The sequence below is a fragment of the Vombatus ursinus genome, unplaced genomic scaffold (genome assembly GCF_900497805.2).
Source record: "Vombatus ursinus unplaced genomic scaffold, bare-nosed wombat genome assembly UNPS02014799.1, whole genome shotgun sequence".
In the NCBI taxonomy this organism is placed as follows: domain Eukaryota; kingdom Metazoa; phylum Chordata; class Mammalia; order Diprotodontia; family Vombatidae; genus Vombatus; species Vombatus ursinus.
Window position 1 is genome coordinate 7048281 of NW_020954577.1, and position 17813 is coordinate 7066093.

At 46.5% G+C, this 17813-nt stretch overlaps 1 protein-coding gene across 2 annotated transcripts in view; it reads right to left on the reverse strand.

Moving 5' to 3' along the window:
• SNX10 (sorting nexin 10) overlaps window positions 1-17813 on the reverse strand; it is a 70321-nt gene that overhangs the window by 13480 nt on the left and 39028 nt on the right. The window lies entirely within an intron of this gene.

Sequence of the window (17813 nt, forward strand, 5' to 3'; positions counted from 1 at the left end):
GTGAGATGTGACTCATTGACCCTCAACACGCCTGGGAAAATTCCTTCCCACAGAGTTAGCCTACCCAAAAAGGAACAATTTTTAGAATAAGGCAATGCAGAGATTTTAGTTTGGAAAGAGTTGGGGATTTCTCCCCCAAACTTCATTCAATGCAACAAACATTTAGACAGTCATACCGGGTTTGTTAACATATAAGAAATAATTTCAAGAGAGTATTTCTATCCTCACCACCACCCCCCTGCAATAGAATAGACACTCCTTGAGGACAGGAACTGATCCACTTTTGTCTCTGTATGCTCAGCACCTAGCACCGTACTTAACACATAGTAGGTGCTTAATAAATGTGTGCTAAATTGGATTGGATTGTAATGATCTCAGGATAAGGGAAAGAGCTGAAATCCCAGATGGCAACAGGGAAGCAGCCCCCTCCCCCCCCCAACCAAGTTCCCAGATCCATCCTTTCCTTTGATAGAGGATCTTACTCTGGTTTGACCCCTTCTCTAAAACAGGAGTTTCCACTCAATCCTCTAAGGAAAACATTTTTGCGCAAATATACACTGAAGTGTGTACCTTTACTTTTAAATTATACGATGTAATAACACTATTAATCATGTATGCTAAAAAATACAAAAATAGACATTTCAAAAGAATGAGATAAAAATGAAATAACAATTTATTCGGGAGGTAATGGGGGGACACTGGAGTCTACTGGGTAGAAGAATGACCTGCTCTTTGGGAAAATCACCTGGGCAGGGGAGTGGAGGATGGGCTGGAGTGGTGGGGAGAGACTGGGAGCACGGAGGCCGGTTTTTGTCTTTCTGTTCCCAGCATCTAGCGGCACCCTGGCACATAGTAGGCCCTGAGAGATCGTCCCATGAAGAAGGAGGCCATCCTCAGAGTCTGGTTCTACTTGACCAGAGGAGAGCCCTGGGGATGGCTTCTGGCCACAGGTGACTCAGGGCCAAGAGGAAGGTCCCCTTCTTGTCTATTGTGACTGAGTAGATGCTGGGGCTCAACCATCCGCCTCCACCTCTTTCCCCCTTTCCAACAGTGAATCCACTCAGGGCCCTTTTGAGCTGTCTGCCATGGAGGAATGAAGGGATGGGAAAATGACCGAACTCAACCTCAATTCACCAAAATTAAGGGAATACGTGTCAAGTCGTATGCTTGAGTTCAACAAAGCAAAGGCATGAGAACAGAAGTGAAGAGCTGTTAAGAAAAAGATCTGGAGGTTCTTGTGGGCCACAAGCTTAACATGTGCCATTTCAGACAAAGGAACTAATGAAATCCCAGGTAGTATTCCCAGAAGTGCAGCCTCCAGGGCAGAAGGCAGGCCTGGAACTCTGCCCTGCAGGGATCCCCAGGCCACATTCAGAGTTCAGGCATTCCCCTTCACACTCTACAGCAATCTTGTAATTCTACAATTCAACCTGGGAAAGAAAAAAATTAACTGGGGCCTTTCCCTTCTTTCACCAGCTTGTGAAATACACAAGCCAGGCCCTGGCCATGTGGTTTGCGGTTAGTCACTGGTTAAGCGTGTGAGGAAGTAGGTGATGACCCATCTGAGTCAGGACAAGAGGAAAAGGCCAGGAGGAGGGCTCACATCTCCTCCAACCCAGAAGAAAGAATGTGTTGGCATCTCGTTAACAATAGGGGTAGGGATAATCCAATCCAATCAGTGTTTATTAAGTTCCTACTGTGTGCCAGGCACAGTGCTAAGCTGGGGGATACAGTTTATAAAAAGAAAGTCAGTTCCTGCCCTCAAGAAGCTTACAATCTAAAGGGGGAGACTGAGGCAGGAAAGGAAGAGGCATAAAGACTGGACTTGTGATTTCATCGATACAGGGAACTCTCTACCAGAGCAGGTCAGCACCATCTAGAGCACCACAGAGATCTGTTGAGGGTCAAACAGACAGAGGCACACTGCCTATAATAATAATAATAATAATGATAATTTAATAATGTTACTAATATCGACTTATATTTGTAGCTTATGTTCTCCTTTTGAAAGCAATATTAACCAGCCTGTGACCATCATTAAAAAGAGGTGTAAGATTTTCAGAAACGTTAAAATCACTAGAGCAAAATGACTGAATTTGAGTCAGAGGGACCTTGAAAAGTTGGGGGAATCAAGTTGGGGGGGGACTAAAATTGCAATACTTTTTTTAAAAAAATCATACTAAAAAAGTTATGTTCTTATTGTAATCTAGGTTTTTAGCTAAGTCATCATGTGGATCTTGCCCATAATAATACCCTGTTTGTACTCATATTGAAAAACAGAATTTATTCATAGAAAAACTACAAACTAGATTGTAAATGATTCCATTTGTCCCACAGAGGCACCAACGACCAGTTACTGAGCTCGGAAAAAAATCACCTAGATTTCTCTGCCACCACCTCTCTCCTCCCACTCCTCCCCCCCCATAAGAAAAAGGCAAAAACTTGAGAAAAGGCTTAGGAAAGAAGCTTAATTTCCTCCAATGTCAAGATGAAAGAGAAAGCATTCATTTCTAGAAAAGAAACTGAAAAGAGAAGGGGATGGGGAGAGAAATCAATGTATTACCTACAAGTTAAATAAGTACCCAGGGTCTCCTGTCATGATTGCGGTTTCTGCTTCCCTGGGTAAGTCAATTAACTTCTGCCTGACTCAGTTTCCTCAACTGTAAAACAGGGATAATCACAGCACCTACCTCCCATGGTTGTGTTGAGGATCAAATGAGATCCTAATTGTAAAGTGCTTAGCCCAACGCTTGGCACATAATAGGTGTTAAATAAATGTTAGCTATTAGGCAAAACGAGACACACATTTTTTGGACATGGACAAGATGAGAATTTGTTTCATTTGGCTGTGGAGACTGATTACAAGGGTTTTGCTTTTCTCCTTTCCCTTCTCCCTCAGTGCAGTCGTGGAAGAGAAAAAAATAATTTTTATAATTAAAAAATAATAATAATAATAAACTTAATTTCAAAATAAAATATGCCGGCTCCCACCCCCTACCTCCAGGTCACCATCATGTTTCTGAGAAACTGTTTTCATGCAAAAGAATGGTATTATACATAAGAAATGATAAAGATGCAAAATTAGAGAAACTTGGGGAGAATTATATGAACTATTGATACACAGAGAAGTAAGCAGAGCCAAGAGGGCACTTTACACCATAACCCTAATAACATTCAAGGAAAACAACATAGAAACACTTCAGAGCACCAGTCCCTGATGGTGACTTCAGGGGACCAATGGTGAAGCATACCGCCAATCTCTGGGCAAGGAGGTGGGGGACTACAGGTGCAGAGTGAGGCAAACAGACATGGCATTTTTCTGGGGGGGTGAGGCAATGGGGATAAGTGACTTGCCCAGGGTCACACAGCTAGTAAGTGTCAAGTGTCTGGACTGAGGCCGGATTTGAACTCAGGTTCTCCTGACTCCAGGCTGGGTGCTCTACCTACTGCTCCACCTAGCCACCCCTGGTCCATGTATTTCTTTTTCTTGACTACACTTACTTCCCAGACTCACAAAATTTGAAGGTCAGAAGGGAGATATCCAGTCCAACCCATACACAATAGGACTCCCCGCTGTAACATCCCTGACCGGTAGTCACAGTTGAAGACCCCTATTTGTTACAAGGGAAAGATATGGCACTGAGGGAGGCAGGTCATTGCAGAGCACCACTGATGGTTTTTCAAGTGAGCATCACCGGAGCATCTTTTAATAGCTCTCATTTTCAGGTCATTTTCTAGAGCAGACGACTGCCACCCCCTGAGCTAATGACTAACCACCCTTTCCCTGGCTTGGGTCAGTGGTTCTGCCCACTTCTCCTGGGCCTCCCCATGACTCTGAGAACAACTTTCCCAGAATCCTCTCACTGTCTGTGACTGCCCACACAGTACTAACAGCAGAGTGATTTCCGTCAGCACTAAGAGAAGGCTAAAGGGCACACCTTGACAAGGTCAGAAGGCTGTCCTCTCTTCAGCTGGTTCATGTTGCCACTGAGGCAGGCTCTATCCTTTTGCTTCTGTCTTAATCTCCAGAGAAAGAGGCTGTCTGGCAATGTCCTCCACTGAGTTAATAGGCCGGTTTTACCAACCAGACACTGAAAACCACATGTGGCCACCCATGACCCCAGAAAGAGGAGTCGCCACATGTAGGGACCTCTATGGCGCCACCGCCTCTTCTCTGGTCTCATTCCCTTTGACCTTCCTCGGCACTTCACCCTGCTGACTGCCTGGGCTTCTCGAGCCTTTAGTCTGGGGTCTCTAAGACAATTCCCAGTTCTTCACCTATTTTCCAACCCTCCTTTTTTTAATCTCTTTCACCAGCTCCTGGAGGTTCAAACTCAGTTTATTCAAGGTGTCTGAGGTCAATGTGAATTGAGGTCTTCCCAACTTCAGGTATAATGCATTATCTACTTTGGGCTGGATGGGTAAGACATTCTTTTGAAGACATGCCTCAGTCTCCTCAACTATAAAATGAGGCGGTTGGAACTGATGACCATTTTGGTCCCTCCAGGCTTTTATGACCCCCTAATGTCTCAAATCTCTTAACTTCTCCCAAGAGGCACATGCCCCTATTTCATCCGACCTGTAGGCCCTTCAGGAATGCCTGATGAGCCAGTCTGGGGCTGGCCTCAAGTTTATCTCTTTTGCAAAAGTCGTCTGCAAAGATAATGCAAAGCAGAGACAGTGTGGTCTGGGACATGAAGAGCTGACCAGGAAGACCTGAATTCGAGGTGCTGCCAGATACATTCAGGCCAGCTGTGTGGCCCTGGACAAACGTCCTGGCGCCCCAAGCCAATGGATGGAGGCCAGCCCTGAAGTCAGGAAGATCTGAATTCAAATCTGGCCTCGGACACTTACTAGCCGTGTGACCCTGGGCAAGTCACTGAACTCTGCCTCAGTTTCCTCATCTGTAAAATGAGCTGGAGAAGGAAATGGCAAACCACTCTAGGTTCTCTGCCAAGAAAACCCCAAATGGGGTCACAAAGACTCAGACACAACTGAAAAAACAATTCAACAACAATTAATTTGCTTTGGTAGTGGGAGTTCCCTATGCCAAGGAAGTCACAGGCCCAGGCTCTGTTCCCTGGCACAAATTATAATCTGATTCATGCTGCTTATTATAAATATATGTAAAAATACTTAAGATTAAGCTGTTTAACTCCTCCAGAATCATCATTTTACATGCCAATATCTGAGGCCTGCACCAACCACATCTTGTTAAAGAGTCACGCGGTATACGCCTGCAAGGGATCCTCAGTCGTTCACAGTGCCCTTCCTGCCCTCCCCACCCACCCCCCAAATAGTCCAAAGGAGTAAAACGCGACTGCTTCCAGTTGATCAGCAGATACTGCCAGGAAACTCATTTTGGTCATCCCACTCATTCATTCAGCAGTCACTTATTAAGCCCTACTATGTGCTGGGCCTGGTATACAAAGGCCAAAATGAAGTGGTGACATGAGGGGGCACACATGGACAGAAACGTTAACAGAAAGCATTTAAGGAATAATATCCTGGGGGGAGGAGACAAGCAGCTAGGGGGAGGGGTGAAGGAAGACTGGCTCAGGCTTCCTGGAGGAGATGGCCCTTCAGCTCACCTTTGAAGGCAGAGGGGAGAAGTGAGGCCAGGGAGAAAGGAAACGGCAGCCTGGGCAGAGGACTGCTGTGTATGGATTACAAGTCAATTAGTCACTTAGGCAGGAAGCCGGAGCACAGTAATGAGGAATAGACCTAGAGAGGCGGCTAGACCCAGGCTAGAGCACTCCCACCCAGCCTGAGGGTGGGGCCTCCCCCCTCCCTTTTGTAGCTTTTTGGGTGAGTCTCTGCCCATTAGCCTGTAAGCTCCTCAAAGGCAGGTATTTAGCACAGAGCCCGACACACAGTAGGTGCTTAACGAATGTTTATTGTCTGACCTCCAGAAAGGCTTTAAGGACTGAACAGAGAAGTTTCTGTTTTACTCTACAGACAGAGAGGGACCCGATGGAACTTCTTGAACCGACAAAATCTGTTTCCAGGGCTTCTTAATTAGCTCTGTTCAGCTTCCAAAAGGAAGCTGGCTCATCCTCCGGCAGCCCAGAACCTCCTCTCTGCGACATTCTCTGCTGCAGGATCACGTGGACTTCTTGGGGAAATGTCTGAGCAGCTGATGCACTCAATCAGTTTAATAATCTTATTAAACATTTTAATGATTGCTCAGGCCTAACGAGAGATCAAGGATGAAAAAAGGAGGTACGGGCGATCTAGCATTAACCCTTTCCCTCCTGCCCTCCCAAAGACAGGCATAGAGCAGGGAGGGAACGGCGGATGAGGGAGGGGCAGGGCTTGAATGGGTTCCCCCCACGGGCACTAGGAGGCCAGCTGGCTGCTGATTAACCGAAGTCGTGGGCTCTGAGAAGCCACTTCTCCAAGGTTCAATTCCCTCATGCGTTGAATGGGGACAACATATCTCCACCACCAGCCTCACTGGGCTAGGAGGCTCAAATGAAATCGGTCAATCAACACACATTTATATTGAGGCCCTCCTTCATGCCAGGCACTGAGGGGGGAGCTGGGGCCCTCAAGGGTCTTGTATTCTCTCAGATAATGGAGGTCTGGTGCTTTCTAAACTAGAAATCATGTTATTTCCCCATGATATTACAATCGCCTTCTGACTTTTCCCATTTAGACATTTGCTAGGTTTTGTCTTGTCTTCTCTGCATATTGATGCTTCGATACTGACCTTGTCTATGTGGCTATTCTCCATCCATCCATGTTCGCAGCTGTGGGATCCAATGTGCCAGGGCCCCCCTCCCCTTCTCTTGATGCCAGTGGAGTCCCTAGGTGTGACCCATCCAAGGACATCCTAACTGCATGTGCCACAGGCATCTCAAACTCATCATTTCCAAAGCACAACTCACTCTCTTCCCCCCCCAAACTCCCTCCCTTTCTAAATTTCCTGTTAACAACCTCCCAGTCTCCCAGCCCAGAATCCCAGTGTCCTCCTGGACTCCTCACCCTCTCTATCCAACCTGTTGACAAATCTGGTCTTTTCCACCTTCACAACATCTCTCCACCCCGGCAGTTACCAACCTAACTCAGATCTTTATGTCTCACCACTCCAGCTCATCCTATACTCAGCTGACAGGGTTGGGATCATAAAGAGCTCTTTGCAATTTCTTAAAGACAACCCATTCCATTCTCCTCCTTTTGTACATATCTTGGGCAGTGCTTGCCCAAGGCACACGATGAACCAGCTCTTTGGATTGTTTGGCCAATGACATATCATAGACGAGATTCTTCATCCACTTGGTTTTCTTGTGTGGATGGTAAAAAGCAAACTCTTTTCCCTTGACTCACAGGTTCATAAATCAAGAGCTCAAAGGACCCTTGGGGGGCACCTAGACCAATTAATTCCCTTATTCTACAGATGATGAAGCTTGGTAAGTCACGCACAAGTGTAAGAGACAGAGGCAGGATTTGAACCCAAAGTCCTCTTATGCCAAGCCCAGAATCCTCTCCACAGCACTTTTATTTTTGCCTAATTATGAATCTAATTTAGAAGGCTCTGCAACAGTAGATATTGAAATTGGAGGATCCCGGTTGCTAAGAAAAGCCTGGCTAGAGGCTATAAGATATTCCTGGATGTTGTCCCAGGATGCCATTTTATGGAACGATCTCTACCTCACTGCCAGTGAACAAGTGAATCTTCACAGGAACCCTTTTCTGATCCATCTTTCCCCAAGGTAAGAAAAAGAAATTAGAATGGAGAAGGTGGGTTTTTATCCTGGCATCAAATGTTCTCTTATTTAAAAGACGTCTTCTTCAAGTTTCAGGTGATTCTCATCAGACAATCTCTGGCAAACTTGATTTAACAAACGTTTATGAAGACAGATAGCACAGTCACAAAGAAAAAGGGAAGACATTCCTCTGAAGTCTGGTAGCATGACCTGAGAGGTACATAAATATAGTCATTTTAAGCTAGTAAAGCGTAACTTCACTAAGCCCCCGTATGTAAAGAAAGACAAAGTAATTGGGGGGAGCACTAATCACTGGAGCACAGGGAGACAGATCTTGGGATGAGCCCTGAAGGGAACGAGGCTTAGGAGGGTCAGAGGAAGCACATTTCAGGCATGGGGGCAGTCTAGGCAAATGCACACAGATGGGAATAGTCAGTTAGAAGAGTTTGTCTGGAGTCTCTCAACGATTAGCAAACATTTATTAAGCACCTACTAGGTGTCAGACACTGTGAAACTTGGGGATCCAAATGACACTGTCCCTGTCTTCAAGGAGTTTGTACAGTAATGGAGGAGATTGGAGGATTTACAGCAAGGAGCCCAACTCTACTTGACCAGGAATCTGTCCCATCCCTGCCAAATAGTCGTCGTTCAATGTCCAAAAGCCATCAAATGAGATCATCTAATCCCACTGCTTCATTTTACAAATAGGGAAACTGAGGCAAGCCCAATGAGATCAAGGGAGCTTGCTCAAAGCCAGACAGGGAGCAAGCAGCCAAGCCAGAATTCAAACCCAAGTCTCTGCCCCACACTCCAGGCTTCTCCTACCACAGCATGGCCCCTTATCTGGTTCTCCTTATAGAATCATGTCAGTGGGTCCAACCTGTCACCTTTGCAATAAAACATAGGCTTTTTGTGGACCTAAAACCAGGAATTCTGGTGCTTGGGGCCAATTCAGGTGGGAGATGGTGCCATAGAGCCCAGACTGCCCCAGATGCTGATACTCTAGGAGAGGAGACAGCCAGTCCTTGGGGAACCCAGCTTATGGGCCTAGGAGGCTACTGGGGGGGGGAGAGCTCAAGCCTGAATCAAAGGCACAGGACCCTAATGGATAAGACCTTAGGGGTGAGGCCTCCCTGCCTGCACTGTTGATCAGCATAGAAGCAGGCCATGAGGCCCTTCCCACGGAGAGAAAGCCTTCCCCATATCGCATCCTGGGCAGAGCCCACACTAGTCCCATACCCAGGCTCGCTCGCTCTCTCTCTCTCTCTCTCTCTCTCTCAACAATAGCTAGAATGCTGGACTTGGAATCACAAAGACAACAACTTCAAATCTCACCTCAAATATTTACTTTCTGTGTGACCCTATGCAAATCACTTAAGCTCACCCTCAGTTCCCTCATCTGTAAAATGGGGGCAATACCTATCTAAGCATTAACCTATGTAAAGCACTCTGCAAACCTTAAAATGCTATATAAATGCCAGCTATCATTATTACTGTTGTTGGGAAAAAAAAAAGATTTAACTCCTGAGATTGTCATAAGGATAAGCAAAGGGCTATGATGAGTTAGAGAGATGGGAGACTCAATTTCCTACACATGACAAGGGTCTGGACAAGATTCACATCTTTGACCACAGAGGCAAAAAGTACTTTTGTTTCATCCTCACTGCCTCCTCCCCCTTTTATTCTGCATTTTTAATCTATTCCATCCCACCCCACCCCGCAATGATAAGGCTATCTCTAATGAGCGTCTCCCATTCATGGACTCCCAGGGCCCTGTTCCTTTCACCCCTAATCGAATTCTGCCTCCAATACAGAACCTAGCTCTATGGCAAGCCGAGGTTTTTTTCCACAGGAAGGAACAGGAGATGCCTTGGGCCCGCCCGACAGGCGTCCTTTACTGGTTAGTAATTAGGAACCTAAACTGCCCACTGAGAGAAATTCTGTCGTTCCTGTTGGTCTGTTGAATTTAGGGAAGGGGATAGATTTGGAGCCATATGGGGCAGGAGGGAAGTGGCGAAAGCTGGGGAACTGAAACCCTAAGCTACCAACCCAAGGAAGCCCAGAAAACGCCAGGCCGACCAAAAGCAATAACTAAGCAAGATTCACTGCTTCTAAAGGCCCTATTGTCAATCTCTGATTTTACGCCTTTTTATGTTTCTCCATCTACCTCCCCTGAGTGAATCCTCCCCTCTAATAAAAAAAACATTGAATCGAAGCCAAGGAATACAGCGTCTAGGTCACCTCGTGTATGCTGCATTCCACTTCCCTAGCCCCCCACCTAGAGCTGGAGGAGGCAAGCACGCTTGCCTGATTATCAGACTTCCAGGACCAAGGTCGGTTATCCGATTCAGCAGAGTCTGGTCATAAAGCTGTTTACCCGATGGAGGTCAGTGTATTCATTATTTCCCCAGATCTGCTTTCCTCATTCTCCATCACTTGACGCAAGCTTTCCCGTGGTTCTCTGAATCCATCTTCCTCTCTCTTTTCATCTGGGCCTGAGATTTCTTTAGTGTAGAGAACTCCAAGTGAAGAAATTCCCTTTACCAATGCATAGCTGTACCTGCTCTGAAATTTAAGAGTCTTGGAAAGCTGCCTGAGTCTGTAAGGGGCCACACAGCCTGGCATCCAGTAAGCACTTAATAAATTTTATAATAATTTTATTATTTATTAAGAATAAAAGTAAATTAATAAATGTTTGTTGACTCTATGACTAACAGTCATTATGTGACTTGAACTTAGGTCCTCCTGATCCTGAGGCCAGCTCTCTATGTCTGCCCTTCATCCTTTCTTATAATTTTCATAGAATTGTCAGTCAATCAACAAGCACTAATTAGCAAACATTAATTAAACACGACGTGCCAGTGCTCGAGATAGAAAGAAACGAAAATACAAATCTCCTAGAGATAGAAGGGAGGACCCCAGAGTGCATCTTGGCCAATCACTCCATTTTATAGATGAAGAAACTGAGCCCTGTCCAGGTTGTGCCTTGCCAAGGTCACACAGGTAGGAAGCCGCAAAGCAAGGATTTGAACCCAGGTCCTCTCCCTTCAAATTCAATGTCCTTTCTACTGCACCATTGGGCTCCTCTATCATGTCCATCACGTCAAACACCTACTAAGTGCCCCTTTTATTCTGCAGGAGATATTTGTACTCATTCTACCCACCCAGTATTTTCCAGCCAGATTCTCTCCCTCATTCATTCTGGGGCTCCTGCTCTTCACCCCCACGGCCCACCCTTGTGAAGGCACTTCGCTAGGCACAGGCTCAGCCACACTCACGTTCCTAAGCACCAATTGTGTTTGCAGCTTGGGTTTAGTTTTTTCTGAAACCACGAAGTGCGCCATGATGAATATTTCATTACAGATGGAACTTTTCTTTCTGTCATTTTCTTCCCTGGGGAATACATTCATTAGGGAAATCTATGGGGCAAAAAGTATGAACAGTTTAATGACTTTTCTTATATAATTAAGATTCATTTTAAAGGTACTTAGAAATAGTTATTAAGAAGGAAGTTCACAAAAAAGGGCAGAAGAAATGGCTGTCTAATGGAATGAAATGCTTCTGGCATACATGATTTCCACGGTGGGGTGCTCTCCCTTCCCACCTCAGCCTATTGGAACCCCTTCTAGGCTCAGCTCAAATGAAGAATGAAGTTGGGGCAGTGGATAGAGCTCCAGCCTTCGAGTCAGGAGGACCTGAGTTCAAATGCAGCCTCAGACTTAACACTGTGTCAAGCTGTGTGATCCTGGGCAAATCACTTAACCCTGATTGCCTCACTAAAAAGCAAAAACAAAAAAGAATAATGAATCAATAAACATTATTAAGCACCTGCTGTGTGCCAGGCACTGTGCTAAGTGCTGGGGATAACAAAAGAGGCAAAAGACAGTCCCTGCCCTCGAGAAAGCTGTTCTCCAAGAGGCTCTGCATGACCCCCTCCAGAGACTAGGGGCTTTCCCCAAAACACACTTGGGGAAAACACCTATAATGGGTGCAGGTGTGCAGGTTGTCTCTGCCAACAAGCTACGTTTCACTGTGGTCTCCATATACCCAGCACCTGGCCCACACTTAACAAATGCTTCCTGATTGATTTGATTGGACAGAGGCAGCAGTTGGATGGTGGATCTGGGTCCTGGGGTGAAGGGGGGAGGGGAGGTCCAGCTGGATTGCTTGGGGGAAGCTGCCATCTTCTTTTAATGACCCCAAGTTTCTCCCCGGAAAGCAGACCCATCTTTTTACACACCAATCTTCTTCAAGAGCTATTTTATGGCCATGACCAGAAGAAATGGAATCCCAAAGAACTGAAGTTGAAGTTCAACCCCCCCCCAAAAAAACAACAATGGAGAAGGGCATGATGGGCACCCTAAAATGTGTTATAGTTAAAGAAGCTTCTTGAAGGTAGAGATTGCCTTTTGCCTCTTTTTGTGTCCCCAGAACTTAGCAAAGTGCCTGACTCATAGTAGGAGCTTAATAAATATTTACTGAATAAATGAACCGATGAATGAGAAGAGGTGCAAAGGATGCCATTGAAGGAATAAATGAGGGAGGGAAAGAAGATAGACCAACCGTGTAGAGAGAGAAAGGGGAGGGGGAGGGAAAGAGGGAGAACTGACGGTCAGTCCATGTGTTCCGCCTGCAGCTGCCATATCTGCAGAACAACAGAAAGGCTCCCAGCACTTTGGCTGGACCCTCTAACATTCATGGCAGGCCAGGGACAGTCTAACAGGAGAGAAAGCAGATGCCCATTCACTAGGGAACGGTTAACCAAGCTCTATGGAATGTCATTGTGTTATAAGAAATGAGGATCACGGAGAAGCATAAGAAGACTTACACGAACTGATGCAGGGGGAGGAAATAGATAAGTTAGCTACTACAATGTAAATGGAAAGAAACACCACCCTTCAAAACTGAAATTGATGCTATGAAATGACAATGACCAAATGTGACATCGGCAAGCCTGGACTGGAGCCGAAGCCAGGGGATGGCCAGTGATAGGCAGAACAATAAGACCAGGCACCCACTGAGCCCTGCGGGGTTTGTTGACCCTCATTAAGCTCCTGATTTCAAAAATTCTAGGAACAAACCAAAATAACCCTCTCAATGTTCCTGACATTCTTCCAAGCCTGGGACTTTTCTGTGAAATGTTGGGTTTGGCCTGGCTTTATTTTTCCACCTAGGTTAAGTTTAGATTAAGAAACAAACTCTCAAATAGGAAAAATGATTTGGGGGAGAGGAGGGGGGAAAGGGCAGGAACTAGGGGAATGAAGAAGAAAATGGAAGAACCCTGCTTTTAGAATCCTCAGCATCACGAGGCATCGGATGGAAGGAAAAGAAACCTCATGTGTCTAGGAAAGCTCCTACGTGGTCTCCTCACTCAGAGGTTCCAGGCTGGCTGCCTCCCAGGAAGCACCACCTGACAAGCCCTCACATTTGCTTCATGTTAGCACAGAATTACACAATCTCATAGGCTATTGAGGCCAATCCAGACGTGAACAAGAGCCCCGCCCCACCCCCTCTACATCCTCCTCTTTGCTTGAAGATGTCCATGGACGAGGAACTCACTACCTGTCCTAGTTAATTGGAAAACCCAAAATATTAAAAAGTTTTCAATTCAATTGGGCCAAACACTGTCTTTCTGTAATTTCCACCCACTGCTCTCAGTTCTGCCTTCTGGGGTTCAACAGAACATGTCTAATCTGCTTCCGCATGATGGCCCTTCAGATACTCCTCAAAAGCTTTCATGCCCACCTTCATTACGTCTCCTTTTCTGCCCAAACTCTAGATTGTCAGTCCAATCAGGACTAAAATATTAAGATGCTTAAAAGTCAGAAACAGCCCAGAGGACAGCAGACTTCACCAAGTCTTGCCCACTACTTGCCCTTTCTTCCTGAGGCATCCAGAACCTCTGTGTTTCACCCGATCCCATGCCTCTTCCTTCCTGCCTTAGCCTGTCTGTCTTCCCCCAAACTGGGCCTGCACTCAGATTCACATGGAAAGGAAGTAGCTAAATTTAGACTGAAGTGTGAATGATGGTGAGCACCTCAATGCATATCTTGCTTTATCCCAGTGCAGAAACCACTTTATCCCCAAAGTAACTAATGTATTAATGGTGACACTCAGAAATTCATTATTGATGAGTTCATAGTATTTAAGGCAAAGCCAGCTTCTTCATTTCCCTCTCCCACCCATACCTCCCCAGGATGTTATCACCATCTTTGTAGATCAGCACTGTTTGGGGCAGCCAGGTGGCCCAGTGGCCTAAAGTCAAGAAAACCTGACTCAAATCCAGCCACAGACACTTCCTAGCTGTGTGACCTTGGGCAAGACATTTAGCCTCTGCCTGCCTCAGTTTCCTCATCTGTAAAATGGGGATAATAATAGCACCTACCTCTCAGAGTTATTGTGAGAATCAAATGACATAATAATCATAAAACTCTTAGCACAGTGCCTGGTGCATAGTAGGTGCTTTATAAATGTCAGCTATTATCATCATCATAGCAGAAGAAGGCTCCTTGCCAAGGAAATCACAGGTAATGGTAATAATAACTAAAGCCCTAGGAAAAAAAATAACTAAAGAAAGGCAATTGTCCTGCAGAACCAACTGAGTCCCACCGTAAATGAAACAACCTCTCGAAGCAGCCCCCAGCCCCCTGAGCCAAGCAGAAAAGCTCAAGCTGGTCCTTTTGGACCCCGGATCACAGATGAGAACCCGCCTTCTGCAGAAAAGGCCCCATCAGAGCTCGTCTGCCACTCAGATCCCTGCCCCACCCCCGTCAGATTCCTGGCTGCTTCTCCATCACTGGGAGTGTGATTCAGTCTGGCCCCATGAATCATCTTTATTAAAGTATGTGCCCATAATATTTTAATTGTAAATTAAAGCTTCACGCCTGGATGAGGCTGAATGCATTCTCATCTGGCTGAGGCCCTCAGCCAAGGCACATTAATGGGAGGCTCCATCAGCCCCCACACCGTTCTGGGGGGAGGACAGCCAATGCTTCGGTGAGGGGGGGTGGCTCTGGCCCATCCTTTCACTCCTCTCCCTAGATTTATTAAGGCAATAAAGCTGTTTTACCAAGGCAAGCTGCAGGGGGTCCCCTGCCCCCGCCCTCCAAAGAGGAATGGAAGGGCCAAATTTCCAGCCTGGCACTGCCCAGTGGTCTCACTCCCAGGGCACTGGGAGGCCTGAAAGAGGGATGGGCTCAGCTCAGTCTGAATGGAGAAGACTGGGAGAGAACAGAAGTGCTTTAGGCCAAATGCAGCCCAGCCTGCAGCCCGTTCTCCAGCTGGCACACACACACAGGGGCCTCCATTCAGATCTCAGGCACCCTGCCTGCATCTGGGCTGAGATGGAGGCATGGGCAAAAATCTCCCTCCTATTTTGGTCTACAAGAAAACTTCACTAATGGTGAGGTGACCCCCCCATTGCAGCTGCTCTCTGGGGACTTCACCCCCACATGCAAATTGGTGTTAAGCAGGAAAGATTTAATCTGGAAAAGTAGACACTTAAAGAGAATTTAAAACCGGAACAACGGGCTCCTGACAGTTTTGATGGGGAAGGAGTGATGAGGAACTGCATTATGGGAAGCCAGAAGTGCTTGGTTACCCAGAGCCTCCTAGGGGAGGGAGGGGCCTCTGGGAGGCATCATGGATGGAGTTCTGGATTTGAACTCAGGCCTTCTGGACTCCAAGTCCTGCCTCAGAAACCTACTAGTTGTATGACCCCAGGGAGGTGGCTTCACCTTGGCCTCAACTTGCGCATCTGTAAAATGGGGATACTAAAAGCACTCACCCCCCCAGGGTTGGTAACATACACAATGGGCTTTGCTGATCTTAAGTCATTATATAAATGTTAGCGTGTACCATCACTGGTCCAACCCAGCCACCCACCACCCACTTTACATGTAAGGAAACTGAAGCCCAGGCAGGGAGAGTAACTTAGAGAGGGCTTTGGAGAGAACCAAGCTCAGCTCCCCACTTGGCCGACAAGGCCCAGAGAGAGGAAATGACTCATTCAAAGCACAGGCTGGACATGATTGCAAATCCCACTTCTTGTCACCACCTACGTGACCGTGGGTAATTCACAACATCCTGGGGCCTCCGTCTGGCTTCCTCGTCAATCAGAGAAGGAGGCTGGACTGGACCACCTCTGAGTCCCTTCCTGCTCTAAACCTAAGATCCCAAGTCACTTAATTTCTCTGCACCTCAGTTTCCTCATCTGTAAAATGGAGAGAATCCTCATGCTGACATTACCTCATTGAGCTATTATGAGGAAAGTGCTTTGGAAACAAACACCACTTGAAAGAACCTTAGAAATGTAAAGAACCAGGCTGACAGCTGGCAGGGGCCTCAGAGAGCCTTTAGTCCATGCACCCATTTTACAGATGAGGAAACTGAGGCCCAGAACGGTTAAAGGGGTTGTCTAGGGTCCTGTGGGTTACAGGCCCCAAGAAGTCAAGCTGGAAGGGGCCTCAGAGCCCATCTAGATTATTTTACAGATGAAGAGGCTGCTAGAAAGGCGAAGTCATTCACCCAAAATCACATACGTAGTCAGTGTAAGAGGCAGGATTTGAACCCAGGTCCTCTGATTCCAAATCCTGGTCTCAGTTTTTCCACAACAGCTCCGAAACCAGCAGGCTCAAAAGCGGAGAGCAGGCGGCCAAATTTAGAAAGATAATGGATCACCTCCCAATCTGGGAAACATCTGATTGCAGGCTAAGATGCCCCCGACCCCAGAAGTATCTGGGCCAAAGGTAGTCACCTAAAGAGACAGCCATGGACAAGGACTGTGTCTGAAGCTGTCAGAGGGCAGTCTGTGCCCAGAGACCTCGACTAGTTATCAGCAAACAGAAGAAACCACCCCCCAGAGGCATCACAAGGTGACCTCACCAGGAAAAAGATCACCATCCAATGACCTCACCTTGCAGAGGAAGAAACTGAGGCGCAGAAAGGAAGCAATCTCCTCAAAAACTGTTTCCCTTTTGCTTTGTCTACCCAGGCCCCAGCAGGTAGAGGGTTTAATAAATGCCTGGCAATCGACCGACTCATTGAAAGTCTCTCTCTCAAAGTCCAAAGAAATCGGAGCAATGATAATAAAGAGACAGCATGGACTGGGGAAGAGAGGACAGAGCCAGGATTTAAGAAGACCTGTCGCCTCCGCACGCCGGCTGCGGGCCCTGGACAAGTCACCAAGACTACAGAGCACAGAGGCGGTGCCCACCTGCACTAGCAGAGGGCATGTCCTTATCTGGGAGTTCCTTCTACCAACAAAACCACGATTCAGAAAAATACTGTTATTCCCTTTCTTCAGCCCAAATGATACCTTTGGTCCTGTGAGTACCTTCATCAATGTGGGGGAAAGGGCTAGTAGAGAAACTCCCTCCACCATCTCCTTGGGCAGCTGGGTGGTGCAGTGGATAGGACGCTGGCCCCTGAAGTCAAGAACACCTGAGCTTAAACCTGGCCTCAGACACTTCCCAGCTGTGTGACCTTAGGTAAGTCACTTCACCCTGTTTGCCTCGGTTTCCTTATCTGTAAAATGAACTGGAGAAGGAAATGGCCAACCCCTCCAGGATCTCTCCTGAGAAAACCCCGAGTGGGGCCATGGAGAGGTAGAAAAGACTGAACAACCAGCACCATCAACACCTACCTGGAAAGTTTTAGAATGATGGTCAGCTCCTCCAGGGCAGGGCCTGCCTTTTGCTCTTTTTGTATCCCCAGTACTGAGCACAGTGCCTGGCATGCAATAAGTGCTTAATATATGTTTACTGAATTGAATCAAGGCGCTGAGGGGTTTGGTCCCACAGACTGAGACAGAACCATTGGATTTTAGATTCGGAGTTAGAGGAAACTCTAATTCTCCTCTGTAAGATGAGGCTCACAACTATGGTATCTTGCTCAAAGGGCCATTGCAAAGTTAGGTAGTAGATATATGAGAATATGCTTGTATTTATCTATATGTATAGAATAGAACATAACATAACATAACATAATGTAATAACACAATAGATGGATATAATAATACATTAATAATAACAGTACCTATGAACAACATACCGTTTTACACACACACACACACACACACACACACACACACACACACACACACAC